This window comes from Sapajus apella, unplaced genomic scaffold, assembly GCF_009761245.1.
Source record: "Sapajus apella isolate SASKATOON/1434 unplaced genomic scaffold, GSC_monkey_1.0 scaffold131, whole genome shotgun sequence".
NCBI lineage: Eukaryota > Metazoa > Chordata > Mammalia > Primates > Cebidae > Sapajus > Sapajus apella.
Genome location: NW_022437071.1, coordinates 1331171 through 1346624, shown reverse-complemented (window position 1 = coordinate 1346624; position 15454 = coordinate 1331171).

Here is a 15454-nt window from a genome sequence, read left to right as displayed (position 1 = left end):
TTATTCTTTGACATTAATATAACTCATTATTAATACTTAATGAAAGTTAAGTAAAATAGTAGTAACTAATGTTTATTCTATAGTTAGTACATGTTTCCAGAAATGAAAATGGTTATTTTGGATAGAAAGTTTAATTTTTTAAAAAGCTATCATCCCAATCATTTCGTGGAAGAAAATAAAATTAGGCTCATATTTTATGTCAAGAGGAGCCTCAAAAAAAGCTTAGAAATTTTCCCAGTTTTGTATTAATAGAAAATGGGGAAAATGAAATTTATATGTGTTCAGGACTGTGCTAAATTTGGCCAATTGAAATATAAATAAGGATTTTGCCCTGATCTTAAGGGATTTGTTATCCATTATGACAGACACATAAACAGACTAGTAAAATGTGGGATAACATATGTAGTGCACAAATTGAGCATAGAGTTGATACTGTAGTTTGATAGATAAGCCTCTTAGGATTTTCATGTAGCTCTTCTCGTTCAGAGTAAGGCAGTGAAGTTTTGGTCCAGTTCGGAGAACATGAATAGACAGGAGAAGTAGCCAAAACACGAAACAATCGTAAAAGAAATGCAGAATGTCAAAGAGAATGAAGATATTCTTACCACTCTTGAGTAGAGAATTGTACAATATTACATTACTCGCAATGATGAGCTATCCAGAGACTGTGAGCAGGGCAGTGATATTCTTTGGATTTTTGTTTTGGAAAGACAAGTCCATCGGTTTTCTAGAGAATAGATTAGAAAAGGAACACAGTAATCTAAGAATAGCTATTGAAGCATATTTTACACAAGTATAGGTGAGGGACGGGTCACAGCAAAGCATCCCTCTTATGTATGAACATTTATTAAGGGTATTTACTTTTATATTTACAGCTTTTTCCTTATTTTTACTTTTAACCAAAAAGGTAACATTTTCTATATTTTTTATATTAAAATGACTTAAAACATTTGTGTTAGCTTATGGTTTTTAATTAAAATGTAATTTATGATATTCATTACTTTTATGAAGATTGATTTCCTTGGTTGGCAAATGTTTTGACTGAAGAAAAAATTTTTTTCACTAAGCAATAAGCATAGTCATAAAAATATTATAAAAAGTTAATAAGTGTATGTGACATATTAGACTTATCAACAACACTGAGAAATAAATACATTTTTAAGATGGCGTTTTCCTATTTTATCTGTTAGTTACTAGCAGATTAAATTAGTACACAAAAGATGAGTCATGCTGTGATTATATTTAATTTATAAATATAATAATAAATACATCCCTACACTAATCAAAAATTTTACCATATTAATATGTTTAATGAGGAATATTTTTGAAATGTCCTTTTGGTCAAATCATACAATTGTTTAATCTTTAGCTTGGACTAATAATCAGAACAGAACATTACAATGTTTGATTCACTGAAAGAATAATTTTTAGCATATTTAAATGCAAAAGAGCAAAAATTAGCCCTAATTGAATAGGTAATTTAGATTCTGACAACCATATAACTATTTAAGGTAAATATTATTATATTAACCTTAACTAATTTCATATTATAATTGTGAATACTATAAATAATTTAAACAGGCTTGAAAATTATTATTCTATAGGCTTATATCTATCTATAGGCTTATCTCTATTTCTATTGAGCTGATTTTGGGATAACAGAGATAACCTTTGAAGAATAGAAATAATGCATTTGATCTACATGACAAAATTTCCCTTTATCAGATTAGTATAGTTAAAAAAATAGAATCAGGTTTTATGGAAATGTTTTACTAATTGGTTCTTTGTTCCTGAATCTCATTGCACTTTAGCATCTTATATGATTTGTGTGCAATGAAAAAACTGTATTAAAATGTTCAATAATTAATTATTTTAATTACAATTGTTTTACTGTATTTAATGACGAACCACAGAGTAGATCTCTATCTTTTTGGGTTAAAAATTGAGAAACATATGCCCATATAATTATTTGTTGTAAAATATACATTGAATATTTGCTGCATGTTATATAGTGTGTAAGCACTGGAAACGTGACAATGGAAAAGATCTAATTTCTGCTTTTAATGAGTTCACATTAAGAGGAATAATTAAGAGACTTTTGGTATAGATAAAGCTATTTAAGGTGCAAAATATTAGAGTAAAATTCAAAATAATCAATAAAAAGTTTTTAAAATTACATTTGATTTGAGCACAAACTAATCAAAATACAGTCTACATTTTATAGATATCACGTCACTTAATGTCTGAATGTCAACCATTATACAAAGTGTACTCCTCCCAAAAATAATAATAGTTAATGTTTTTCAAGTGTTTATACTTCATGCACTGTTGTAAACAATTTACACATTTTAATCATTTATTTCTTAAAATATTCTAATAAGGTAAGCCTACTATTGTACCTATTTTGCAAGGAAGGACATTGAGGAACAGAGATGTCAAACAACATCTTTCCAATAAGGAAGCTAATGGCAATAAGTGACAGCTTTCACCAGTTCTGGTCAAGATTATATGTGCATAATTGTTCAATGCTGCTGCGAAAGACAAAGAATGTGTTACACTCATGGACTGAATGTTTTGGGTTCAAAGGCTTGATTTAATAAAGTCAGCTGTTTGACATGCACAGTTTCATTTAATAACCTATCTTAAAAGACAACAAAAGGTGCTTTTTCTTTTTATCAGGAAGATACTTTAGATCACAGATAATGAAACATTTAAGATTTAGAAATTGAACAATAAAGTCTTTATTGTTTTTTATTATTTTAATATTTAGAAAATTATCTTTGGCCTTCTTTTTTAAAAAAATGAAAAAGTGAATTCTAAAAAGTCTTTAAACAGTCTCTGTGTGCACATCACTTTTATAATTTATTCAACACATAATTCAACACCTATTGGTAATTTGTTCATTGAAAAAATGAGAAGAAAGTGTTTGGGAATTATTCTGATCCCTATGGAACTGAAAATCAAAAAAGGATAACTTTCTTCAGAAAGGTGTAAAAGAAAAAGCTCTAGGGAAATATTGCAGGAGCTAATTAATTCAGCCTGTCGCAATAATGTTACATTCACATTATAAGGCTTCTTTTAAAAATTAGATGTTAGTTTTGAAGTGTTAATATATTAAAATGAATGCAAATTATCCCAAATAGTCGCTAACTAGTGTGAATTCTCATTTAGTTATAACAGTTATAGATTTTAGAGAATTGGATACACAAAAGCTGGGTGATCTAAGGAAGCATTTTTTAGACATAATTAATTGCCAAATTCTTTTATCCTTAAGAATCTAGGTGGAACTCGTTTTATTAAAATTATTTGTGCTCACTCAAATTTGTGCATTGATATCACTGAAAATTAAACTGTGCTAAAGCATAGCAATGTTTAGTGAGATTGAAGTGTTTGTTATAGTTATTCAGGATAAAATAATCACCTCTAAAGTATGCTACTAATTAAAAAATGAAGCATACCTTAAAAGGATTCATCACAGTGTAATGTCAAATTGTATATAACACTTAGCCTAGATATTAAATATTGAGAATGCAATGGAAATGGTAAAATTTTTTAGTATATTACCATTTTATAACTTGATGGTAATAAAATGTGAAAGAGAAAACCTTGCTTTTAGAGATAGACAAAACTGACTTTTTAAAAATTATGTCTAAAAGAAGTATAACATGATGTTTTAATATACATGTACACAGTGAAATGACTACCAGAGTCAAATAAATAATCCTATCCATCTCCTCACATAATTATCTTTTTCGTCTGTGTGATAGGAGCACTTGAAACTTATTCTCAGCAGCTTTCCAATGTTACATATAATATTATTAACAAAAGTCTTCAAGCAATGCGTTCTATCTCAAGATTTATTTATTTTACATAATTGCAACTTTGTACCCGATTCCCTATATTTCCCCATTGTCACCTCCACCCTCAATGTCCTCACCCCCTACCCCCTGGAAAACATCATTCTACTCTCAGTTTCTATGTTTTCAGCTTTTTTAGATTGCATGTATAAGTGAAATCACAGCTATTTTACTTTCTCTGTGTGGCTTATTTCACTTAGAATAATGTCTTCCAGGGGGCCGGGCGCGGTGGCTCAAGCCTGTAATCCCAGCACTTTGGGAGGCCGAGGCGGGTGGATCATGAGGCCAAGAGATCGAGACCATCCTGGTCAACACGGTGAAACCCCGTCTCTACTAAAAATACAAAAAATTAGCTGGGTATGGTGCTGTGTGCCTGTAACCCCAGCTACTCAGGAGGCTGGGGCAGGAGCATTGCCTGAACCCAGGAGGCTGCGGTTGCGGTGAGCCGAGATCGCGCCATTGCACCCCAGCCTGGGTAACAAAAGCGAAACTCCGTCCCAAAAAAAAAAAAAAAAAAAAGAAGAAAGTCTTCCAGGTTTATTCATCTTGTTGCATGTGGCAAGATCTCTTTTTATTTGAAGACTGAAAAATACTCCATTGTATGTAATATATATACATGTATTATTATATAATATATATATATTTTATATACGTATTATGTATGTGTATATACATATATATATTTTAACAGAATCTCTCATCTATTCATTCATCTATAGACAATTAGGTTGTTGTTATTTATTGGCTGTTGTGAATAATGCTGCAATAAACGTGAGAATGCAGGTATCTTTATCTGTGCTGATTTCATTTCCTTTAGGTTCCTACCCAGAAGAGGGATTGTTGGGTCACATAGTAGTTCTATTTTTAATTATTGAGGAAACTTAATACTATTTTCTCTAATGTCCATAACATTTTACATTACCATCAACATCATAAAACGGTTCTCTTTTCTATACACTCTCATCATTACTTATTATCTCTCATCTTTTTGATAGTGGCCTTTATAGCAGGTGTGAGAGAATATTTCATCGTGATTTTGATTTACATTTCTGTACTGATTAGTGATGTTGAGCACCTTTTCACTTACCCACTGTCCAGTTTTACATCTTCTTTGAAATAAAGTCTATTTAGAACCTTTTCTCATTTTTAAATGAGTTATGTATTTGTTTATTTGCTTAGTATTGAGGTATGTGAGTTCCTTAAGTATTTTGAATATTACTTCTTTATCAGATATATGGCTTGCAAACATTTTCTCTCAACATGTAGCCTGTCTTTATGTTTTGTTGATTGTCTTTTGCCATACAGAAGCATTTTAGTATGCTACAGTCCCAATTGCTTATTTGTGGCTTGAGGCTTTAGTGTGAGATATATGTATATATATATATATTCATTGTCAAAGTCAATTCCAGAAAGTTTTTCTTCTAAGAGATTTATGGTTTTGTGTCTTGTGTTTAGATCTTTAATATATTTGAGTTGTTTTACAATAATGTAAGATAAGGGCCAAATTTCATTCTTTTGTATATGGATATTCAGTTTTCTCAATTCCCTTTATCGAAAACACTATTATTTCCCAATTATGTATTCTTGGTTCCCCTGTTAAAAATTAATTGACTACATATGCCTGCGTTTGTTTTCTCTAATATCTATATTGTGTTCCATCAGTCTGGTTTTGTGGCTGTACTACACTTTTAGGATTGCTATAACATTGTAATATAAATTAAACTCAGGAAATGGGATGCCTCCAACTTTGTCTTTCAGTCTTCTGATTTCTTTGGCAATTTAAGATATTTTGTTGTTACATATAAATTTTCAATTTTTTTTCTATTTCTGTGAAAAATGCCATTGGAATTTTGATAGAAATTGGATTAAACCTGTATATTACATTGGGAAGTATGGACATGTTAACACTATTATAATAATGTACCTTGGTGTGGATCTTTTTTGGATTTTTAATAAATAAGATTTTTAATAAAGAAATTAAAGGACACCAAATATGTGGGATCTTTTAGGCTTACTGAATATATATTTCTATATATTTTCATGTGTTTGACTATTTTTCCAGCTATTATTTCTTTGAATACACTTTCTGTCCCTTTTTTTTCCTCTTTCTTTTCTTGAACTCCAATAAAATGTGTAAATTGGTCAGCTTGATGTCATCTCATATGCCCCTTAAGCTATCCCCACTGCTTTTCATTGTTTTTTGCTTGTTTGTTCCTCTGACTAGATGAATTTCAATAACTTATCTTGAAGTTTACTAATCCTTTCTTCTCCTTGATCTAATCTCTAATCTCTATTGAATTTTTCAATTCGGTTATTGTGTTCTTCAGCTTTATAACTTTCAGTTTTCTTTTTAAACATATTTTCTATCTTATAGTTGAAATCCTTACTTGGCTTATCCTTTGCTGTGCTCTCATCAATGTCTTCATGATTCTTATTTTATATTCTCTTTCAGATAAATGTTTATCTTCATTTTATTAGGATTGGTTTCTGGAGATTTATCTTGTTATTTTGTTTGGAATGTATTCTTTTGTTTCTTAACTTTTCTGGACTCTCCGTGTTGATTTCCACACCTTAGTTAAGATAGTCTCCTTTTTTCTCCCAGTTTGAACAGACTGGTCTTATATACAGAATAAACTGGCCAGGTGTGGTGGCTCATGCCTGTAATCCCAGCACTTTGGGAGCCTGAGGCAGGCAGATCACTTGAGGTCAGGAGCTTGAGACCAGCCTGGTCAATATAGTGAAATGTCAACTTTACTAAAAATACAAAAATTAGCCCGGTGTGGTGGTACATGCCTGTATCTTGTGTAATGTACATTCACAAGGGATTATTCCAGAATAATTGAGAGAAATCTGCCACTTATACCATTTCTTAAATGATAGGAATTATCTGTAATGTGTATTGCTTAAAAGTCAGATATTGGTATGAACATGTGACCTAATTGTTATAGGGAGACTCAAGAAATTTGACAAACAGTTCAAAGAATATAGTTTGTGAATAACGTTATCACTTTGAATGTAGAGGTGGCAAAAAAAAAAAAAAGATAAAGGTAGAGAGAAAGGATAAAAGACATTGAATTACCAGCATGGTCTGAGATAGCCAATAGGTATCAAGCTGCTTGGAGGTTGCTCATATCATTAACAATTTGACACCATCAAAGCTAAAGAACATTCCTGAATACCTACAACTTGCCAATATTAAGCTATGTGGAATACTAAGTTATATAATGATAAAATAAATTAGCTTCTTCATAACATTCTTAAAGAGTAAGCTATACATCTTGGTTAGTGACAAACTGTCTACATGTAAACTAGAGAATAATTAAAGGTACTGGGGGACAGTAAAATGAAGATATGTCTTCCACTATATAGACAGCAACAATAAGAAAAACAAAACAATAAATAAACCAAACTTAGGTATTTAAGATGACATGTCACTTGTATTATTAATAATATAAAAGTCCTCAACATATTGCCATAAAAACAGAGTTGAATTGTATTAGTCTGCTTTCATGCTGCTGATAATGATATACCCGAGACTGGGCAATTTATAAAAGAAAGAATTTTTCTTGTGGACTTACAGTTCCACATAGCTGGTGAGGCCTCACAATCATGGTGGAAGGCAAGGAGGACCAAGTCACCTCTTATATGAGAACAGCAGGGAAAACACCTGACCCCATGATTCAATTACATCCCACTAGCTTCCTCCCACAATACATGGGAATTGCAGGAATTACAATTCAAGGTGAGTCATGGGTGGGGACACAGCCAAACAATACCATTTTGTCCCTGACCCCTCCCAAATCTCATGTACTAACATTTCAAAATCAGTGATGCCTTTCTGACAGCCCCCTAAAGCTGTAACTCAATTCAGCATTAACTCAAAAGTTCACACTTAAAAGTCATATCTGACACAAGACAATTATCTTTTGCCATTGAGCCTGTAAAATCAAAAGCAAGTTACTTAGTTCCTAGATACAGTGAGGGTACAGGCATTGGTTAAATTCAGCCATTCCAAATGGGATAAATTGGCCAAAAGTGCTGCAGGTCCCACACAAGTCCAAATCCAGCTGGGCAGTCAAATCTTAAAGTTCCAAAATGATCTCCTTTGACTCCATTTCTTACATCCAGGTCACACTGCTTCAAGAAATGGGCTATAATGGCCTTGGGCAGCTCTGCCACTGTGGCTTTTCATGATACAGCCCTCCTCCTGGCTGCTTTCGTAGACTAGTATTTAGTGCCTGTGGTTTTTCCAGACACGCAATGCAAGCTGTCATTGAATCACCATTCTGGGGTTTGGAGGATGGTGGCCTTCTTTTCACAGCTCCACTAGGTGGTGTCTTAGTAAGGACTCTATGTGGGGGCTCCTACCCCACATTTCCCTTCTGCACTGCACTAGGAGAGGTTCTCCATGAGGCCCCCACCCCTGCAGCAAACTTCTGCCTGGGCATCCAGGTGCTTCCATACATCCTCTGAAATCTAGGTAGAGGTTCCCAAACATCAATTCTTGAGTTCTGTGTACCTACTGGCTCAAAACCATGTAAAAGCTGCCAGGTCTTGGGGCTTTCACCCTCTGAAGCCACAGCCCAAGCTGTACCTTGGCCCCTTTTAGTCATAGCTGGAGTGGTTGGGATGTAGGACACCAAGTTCCTAGGCTTCACAGAGCAAAGCAGCTCTGGATCCCATCAACCCAAACATTTTTTCTTTCTAAATCTACAGGCCTGTGATGGGAGTGGCTGCCACAAAGGTCTCTGACATGCTCTGGAGAAATTTTCCCATTGTCTTGGTGATACACATTAAGGTTGTCATTACTATGCAAATTTCTACAGTTATCTTGAATTTTTCCTCAGAAGATGGGATTGATTTTCTTTTCTATCACATTGTCAGGCTGAAAATTTTTTAAACTTTTATTCTTTGTTTTTCTTTTAAAACTGAATGCCTTAAACAGGTCTCAGATCACCTCTTGAATGCTTTGCTGTTTAGTAATTTTTTTCTGCAGATACCTTAAATCATCTTTCTCAAGTTCAAACTTCCACAAATCTCTAGGGCAGAGGAAAAATGCTGCCAGTCTCTTTGCTAAAACAAAACAAGAGTCACCTTTGCTCCAGTTCCCAAGAAGTTCCTAATTTCCATCTGAGACCACCTGCCTGGATTTCATTGTTCATATCACTATCAACATCAAAGTCATTCAACAATCTGTAGGGAGCTCCAAACTTTCCCAAATTTTTCTGTCTTCTTCTAAGCCCTCCAAACTGTTCCAACCTCTGCCTATTACCTAGTTCCAAAGTCACTTCCACGTTTTTGGGTATTTTTTCAGCAACAACCCACTCTACTGGTATCAATTTACTGTGTTAGTCTGTTTTCATGCAGCTGATGAAGACTCAGTTGAGACTGGGCAATTTAAAAAAGAAAGAGGTTTAATGGACTTACAATTCCACATGGCTGGAGAGACCTCACAATCATGATGGAAGGCAAGGAGGAGCAAATCACATCTTACATGGATGGCAGCAGGAAGAGAGAGAGCTTGTGTGAAGAAACTCCTATTTTTAAAACCATCAGATCTTATGATACTTATTCACCATCATAAGAACAGCACGGAAAAGATCTGTCCCCCTGATTCAATTACATCCCACTAGGCTCCTCCCATGACAAGTGGGAATTGTGGGAGTCACAATTCAGGATGAGATTTGTGTGAAGACACAGACAGCACATATCATAAAGCATTCAAATTGCACAAAATAAATGGAAAAAATAAGAAATATATTTGTGGAGAAAATTGCTCACATTCTTACTGACCAGACTAGAAATAATGAAAAAAAAAAACAAAACAAGGAAACTTGTTATGAGGTAAAAACAAACGTTTACTTCATAAGTAGGTTATTATATTGGTTATTATTGCTGTGTTTTATTACATTTTGAAAATAACTCATGACCAATACTCTAGGATTTGTGCAAATTTATTATTTTCTATAATAACAATAAATAAATAAACATTCCATGGTTTGAGGGTTTTGTTACCTGTGATTACTAGGTAAAAATTGAATACCTCTTATTAGTAAATTGAAGAATTTCTTGTAACTGGTAACTCTAATTTATTGAAGATAACTTATTTCAATTATCTGATGATTACATAATTAACATAAAAAGAGGCTTTATAAATATACATGGCATGATTTACTCTAGGAAGTTTGTTGGTTTTTCTTTTGCTTTAGAATTAAAAGTATCTAAGTTTTATGGCTTTTTTGTGTAATCCTATTAGTTTTATGACAAATAAAAGCCTTAAAATATATCAATAAGAATAGTTTTGAGAGAATTTATAAATAAATTATAAAATAAAACTAATTCTAAAATAAGTTATAATTTAAGTGTCCTGTAACTGTTTGTTTTCTACAGATCTATAAAACACTATAAAAATTATAGAAATTATATATATATCTATAGAAATATTTCTTATAGATTATCAAGATATTCTTCCATAATTTTTGATATTAATATAATGGTAATTTTCTTATTCAATGTTAAATTCATAATGGAAACTTTAAGCCAAATTAATCCTGAGAAGTGAATATAATTATTTCTCTATGAGCTTAGATAACAAATCAGATGGTCAAATCAGATTTACATAAATCCAAGATCTTAACCAGAATAAAGTTTTATGAATTATCTCAAGTATATAGTTAACCAAGTGGCTCATAAAAATCAGGGCCATGTCTGAACCATAAAGGACCCTATGTAATTCTTCCTGTTCAGCCTCAGATATGAACTATCTGATAAAGAATAGAGATGGTTTTAATGAGAAACATTGGTTATTATAATATACAAATGGAGATTTAGTCTAGAAAATATTTTATAGTTGATATTCCAGGTATTCAAGATAAATCCACAGGTTCTGGGATTATTTATCATATTGGCAGATTCAACTTTACATTCTACAATTCTGAGCTTCCCATTCTTCAAACTCTTCACATTCATCAATTTACTCACAGCACCCTGACAATTCACTCTCATGATTAGATGTTGTAGTTTCTAATTAAAAATAACTGTACTACATCTACAATCTTGAATTTGATTTTAAGCATCTACTCTTAATGATTACCCTCTCCCAACTTCATTGTTTCCAAAAGGTATACCGGACTACTTTCTCAAGATTTTTCTGACCTTAATAGAACCCTCTAATAAATGTATCTCACCACCTTTTTTTCCCACTGTTTAACACACTTACTATGACCTCAGTACCTACTTTATTCTCAGATGTTTATTGTTCATTGCTATCTTCACTCCCTTGTCTACTTTCTTTACTTAGGAAAAAACCTCCAAATCTAACTAAACTTCTTTTAATACAAAGGTGGAACTCTCATGAATAAATTCATTTTATATGAAAGGAAATCATATTAATCACTTTTATTTTCATTTATGACAAAAAAATTTCAAGGAGCCCTAAAACTGAACTCTCACTTCTGTTTTCTTAATAAACTTAATCTTTCAGCCTCTGCAATGACTATTTTGCAGATTGTTCACTACATTAAAACCTCCATTTGCCCTTCCTACATAAACAGTTTCATAATATCATCACTGAATTATTTATTGACAATAATAAAAGCAGTTGTAAAATAACGACCTGATCTTATAATCTTCAAAAAACAAATCTATTAGTATAATTATTTATATATAATAATCCTTTTTGTCCTACGAAGTATGTAAAGTATCTTGTCTCCTTTTTAAGGTCAAATTTAACATTTGCTTACTTAATGTCAATAATGTCTTTGTTCTAGAAGATATCACATCTCATATATTATGCAATTTTACTTCTCTGCTGCTTTTTGTTATCAGCATAGAAACATTTTATAGTATGCTGCTGTTTTATCAGGACATAAAATGAAACCTTTAAAAATATCATCCATTTTAGCTCCCATTCTATTCTGTGTCTTTTATAACCAACTCATAAGAAATTATTGTCAATTCTACTGCATTTCTTAATACACAATTCTCTTTTAATATCTTCAAACAAGGCCCATAATAATATCCTGTTTACATTTCTAATGACTGACTTCTACTTAAATAAGTTGATTAATCATTTCTCATGTTTCTCTATTTCTCAGCAGCATGCAATCCCATGACACTTCCTACATCTCATTTTTTCATATGCCTCATTACTAAGTTTTGTTGCTCTACTTCCAAATCTTACCATTAATGATAATACATATTTAATCCAAGACAACTTTATCTATTATCACAAATATTAACATGGCTTTCAAACCACCCTCCATGATTTCTACCATTCTTTCCCCTTAAGGAATGCCTCCACTCAGTATTCAGTATCACCTGGAAATATATCAGTCTGGAAACATATCAGTCAGTAAACATCGCACCTATGTACAAAATCATCTAATGGATCTCTCTATCATTCACAATAAAGACAAAATTTGTACAAATAATTATAATCTATGTGTGATATCGATTCCATTTACATTTATCCTACATAAAAGATGTTAGCAGATAAAAAATGTAAATAAATGATACCATAAAATAATGACAGGTAGTGAAAAATATCATATACATAAATAAAATTGCATGAGTCTGTTTTTATACTGCAGATAAAAGTATACCAAAGACTAGGAAAGTAGAGGTTTAATCAACTTACAGTTTCACACGGGTGTGGAGGCCCCAATCATGGCTAAGGCAACAGGAGCAAGTCACACCCTATGTGGATAGCAGTAGGCAAAGAGAGAGCTTGTGAAAGGAAACTGCCATTTTTAAAATCATCAGATCTCGTGAGACTGATTCACTATCATGAGAACGGCACAGAAGAGACCCACCCCCATAAAAAAAATCACCTTCTATTGGGATCCTCCCAAGACACATGGAAATTGTGGGAGTTACAATTCAAGGTGAATGTAACAATTCAAGAGACATGGCTGGGTACACAACCAAATAATATCATTCCACACCTGGCCCCTCCCAAATCTTATGTCCTCACATTTCAAAACCAATATGCCTTCCCAACAGTCCCCCAAAGTCTTAAATAATTTCAGCATTAACTCAAAAATCCATAGATCAAAGTCCCATCTGAGACAAGGCAATTCCCTTCCACCTATGAGACTCTAAAATCAAAAGCAAGTTAGTTACTTCTTAGACACAATGGGATTACAGGCATTGGGTAAATACAGTTTTCCTAATGGGAAAAATTGGCCAAAACAAAGAGGCTACAGGATACATGCAAGTCCAAAATCAAATCTTAAAGTTCCAAAACAATCTCTTTTGACTCCATTTCTCATGTCTGGGTCACACTGATGCAAAAGGTGGGCTCCCATGGCCCTGGACAACTCTTCCCCTGTGCCTTTCCTGGGTATAGCCCTCTTCCTGGCTGCTTTCACAGGCTGCTGTTAAGTGTACAGCTTTACCAGGAACACAGTGAATGTACCATTCTGGGGTCTTGAGGATAGTGACCCTCTTTTCATAGCTTCCCTAGGTGGTGATCCAGTAAAGACATTTTGTGGGGACTCTGACCCCACATTTCCCTTCTGCACTGCCCTAGCAGAGTTTGCCATGAGGCCCCCCACCCTGCCACAAACTTCTGCCTTGGCATCCAAGGGTTTTCATACATTCTTTGAAATCTAGGCAGAAGTTCCCAAACCCCCATTCTTGACTTCTGTGAACTCACAGGCTCAACACCACGTGAAAACTGTCAAGGCTTGGAGCTTACACCCTCTGAAGACACAGCCTAAACTCTGTTGGCCCCTTTCAGTCACAGCTGGAATTTCTGGGACACAGGGCACCAAATCCATAGGCCACACAAGCATAGGGACCCTGAGCCTGTACCATAAAACTGGTTATTTTTCTGGATCTCCTAGCCTGTGATGGGAGGGAATGCTGCAAGGATCTTGACATGCCCTGGAGACATTTTTCCCATTGTCTTGGTGGTTAACATTCAGCTCTTTATTACTTATGCAAATTTCTGCAGCTGGCTTAAATTTCTCCTCAGAAAATGAGATTTTCTGTTCTATTACATTATCAGGTTACACGTTCTCCAAATTTTTATGTTCTGCTTCCCTTTTAAAACTGAATACCTTTAACAGCACCCAAGTCATCTCTTGAACACGTGATTGATTAGAAACTTCTTCTGCCTGATACTCTAAATTATCTCTGTCAGGTTCAAAGTTCCCCAAATCTCTAGCACAGGAGCAAAATGCCACCAGACTCTTTGCAAAACATGACAAGAGTTACATTGGTTCCAGTTCCCAATGAGTTTCTCATTTTCATCTGAGACCACTTCAGCCTGGACTTTATTGCCCATATCTCTATCAGCATTTTGGGCAAGGCCATTCAACAAGTCTCTAGGAAGTTCCAAAGTTTCCCACATTTTCCTGTCTTCTTCTGAGCCATCCAAACTGTTCCAGCCTCTGTCTGTTACCCAGTTCCAAAGTCACTTCCATATTTTCAGTTATCTTTTCACAAGTGCCCCACTCCACTGGTACCAGTTTACTGTATTACTCTGTTTTCAGGCTGCTGATAAAGACACACCCAAGACTGGGAAGAAAAAGAGGTTTAATGAACTTACGGTTCTGCATAGCTTGGGAGGCCTCACAATCATGGCAGAAGGCAAAGAGGAGGAATCATGCTACATGGATGGCCGCAGGCAAAAGGAGAGCTTATGCAGAGAAACTCCCATTTTTTAAAAACATTGGATCTTGTGAGACTCACTTATTATCACAAAGCAGCACAGCAAAGACCTGCTCCCATAATTCAGTCCCCTCCCTCCTGGTTCCTCCCACGACTTATGGGAATTGTGGAAGTTACAATTAAAGATGAGATTTGGGTGAGGACACAGTCAAACCTTATCAGGAATACAAGAATATATGTTGAGATAAAGAGTTATTTTTTTCAGTGGACTAAGAAGTGGTTACTGAAGACTTGATAACTGACCAACTAGGTAAATGATATGAAAAATAAAAAAGAAATTAGCAAATGCTAAAGCCTAAGGTCATAGCAGTATTTGAAGGATGGCAAGATATCAAGGAAATTGCAAAAGGTTATGTGAGATGTGATGAGATTAAATCGTTTTTTGGTTTGTTAAATTTAACTTTCTATCTTCATCATGCCAACAAATTTTCAACTTCAGGTGTCTGAGAAAAAAAGCCCATACCAATGCTGACCGCTTTACTTTGAAGTCATTATCATTAATTGAGAATGCACCCCAAATGATAACTGTCAATCTTACAATATTGTCTTTTATCTCCTCAAATTCCCAACATTCTCTGTCTCTCTCTTTTTAAGATAGGATCTCCCTCTGTCACCCAGGCTGGAGTGTAGTGGCATGATCTGGGCTCACTGCAGCCTCGACATCCTGGACTCAATCAATCCTCCCCCTCAGCTGCTTAAGTGGCTGGGACTACAGGTGCACCCAACCACATCTGGCTAATTTTGTATTTTTGAATACAAGACCAAGTCTTGCCATTTTGTCCAGGCTGATCTCAAACTTTTGGGTTCAAGTGATCCACCTGTCTATGCCTCTCAAAGGTGCGGATTACAGGCATGAGCCACAGCATTGGGCCCTTCTTCCTGACCCTGCTTTTTATTTCAGTGAGAAAATTGAAACTATC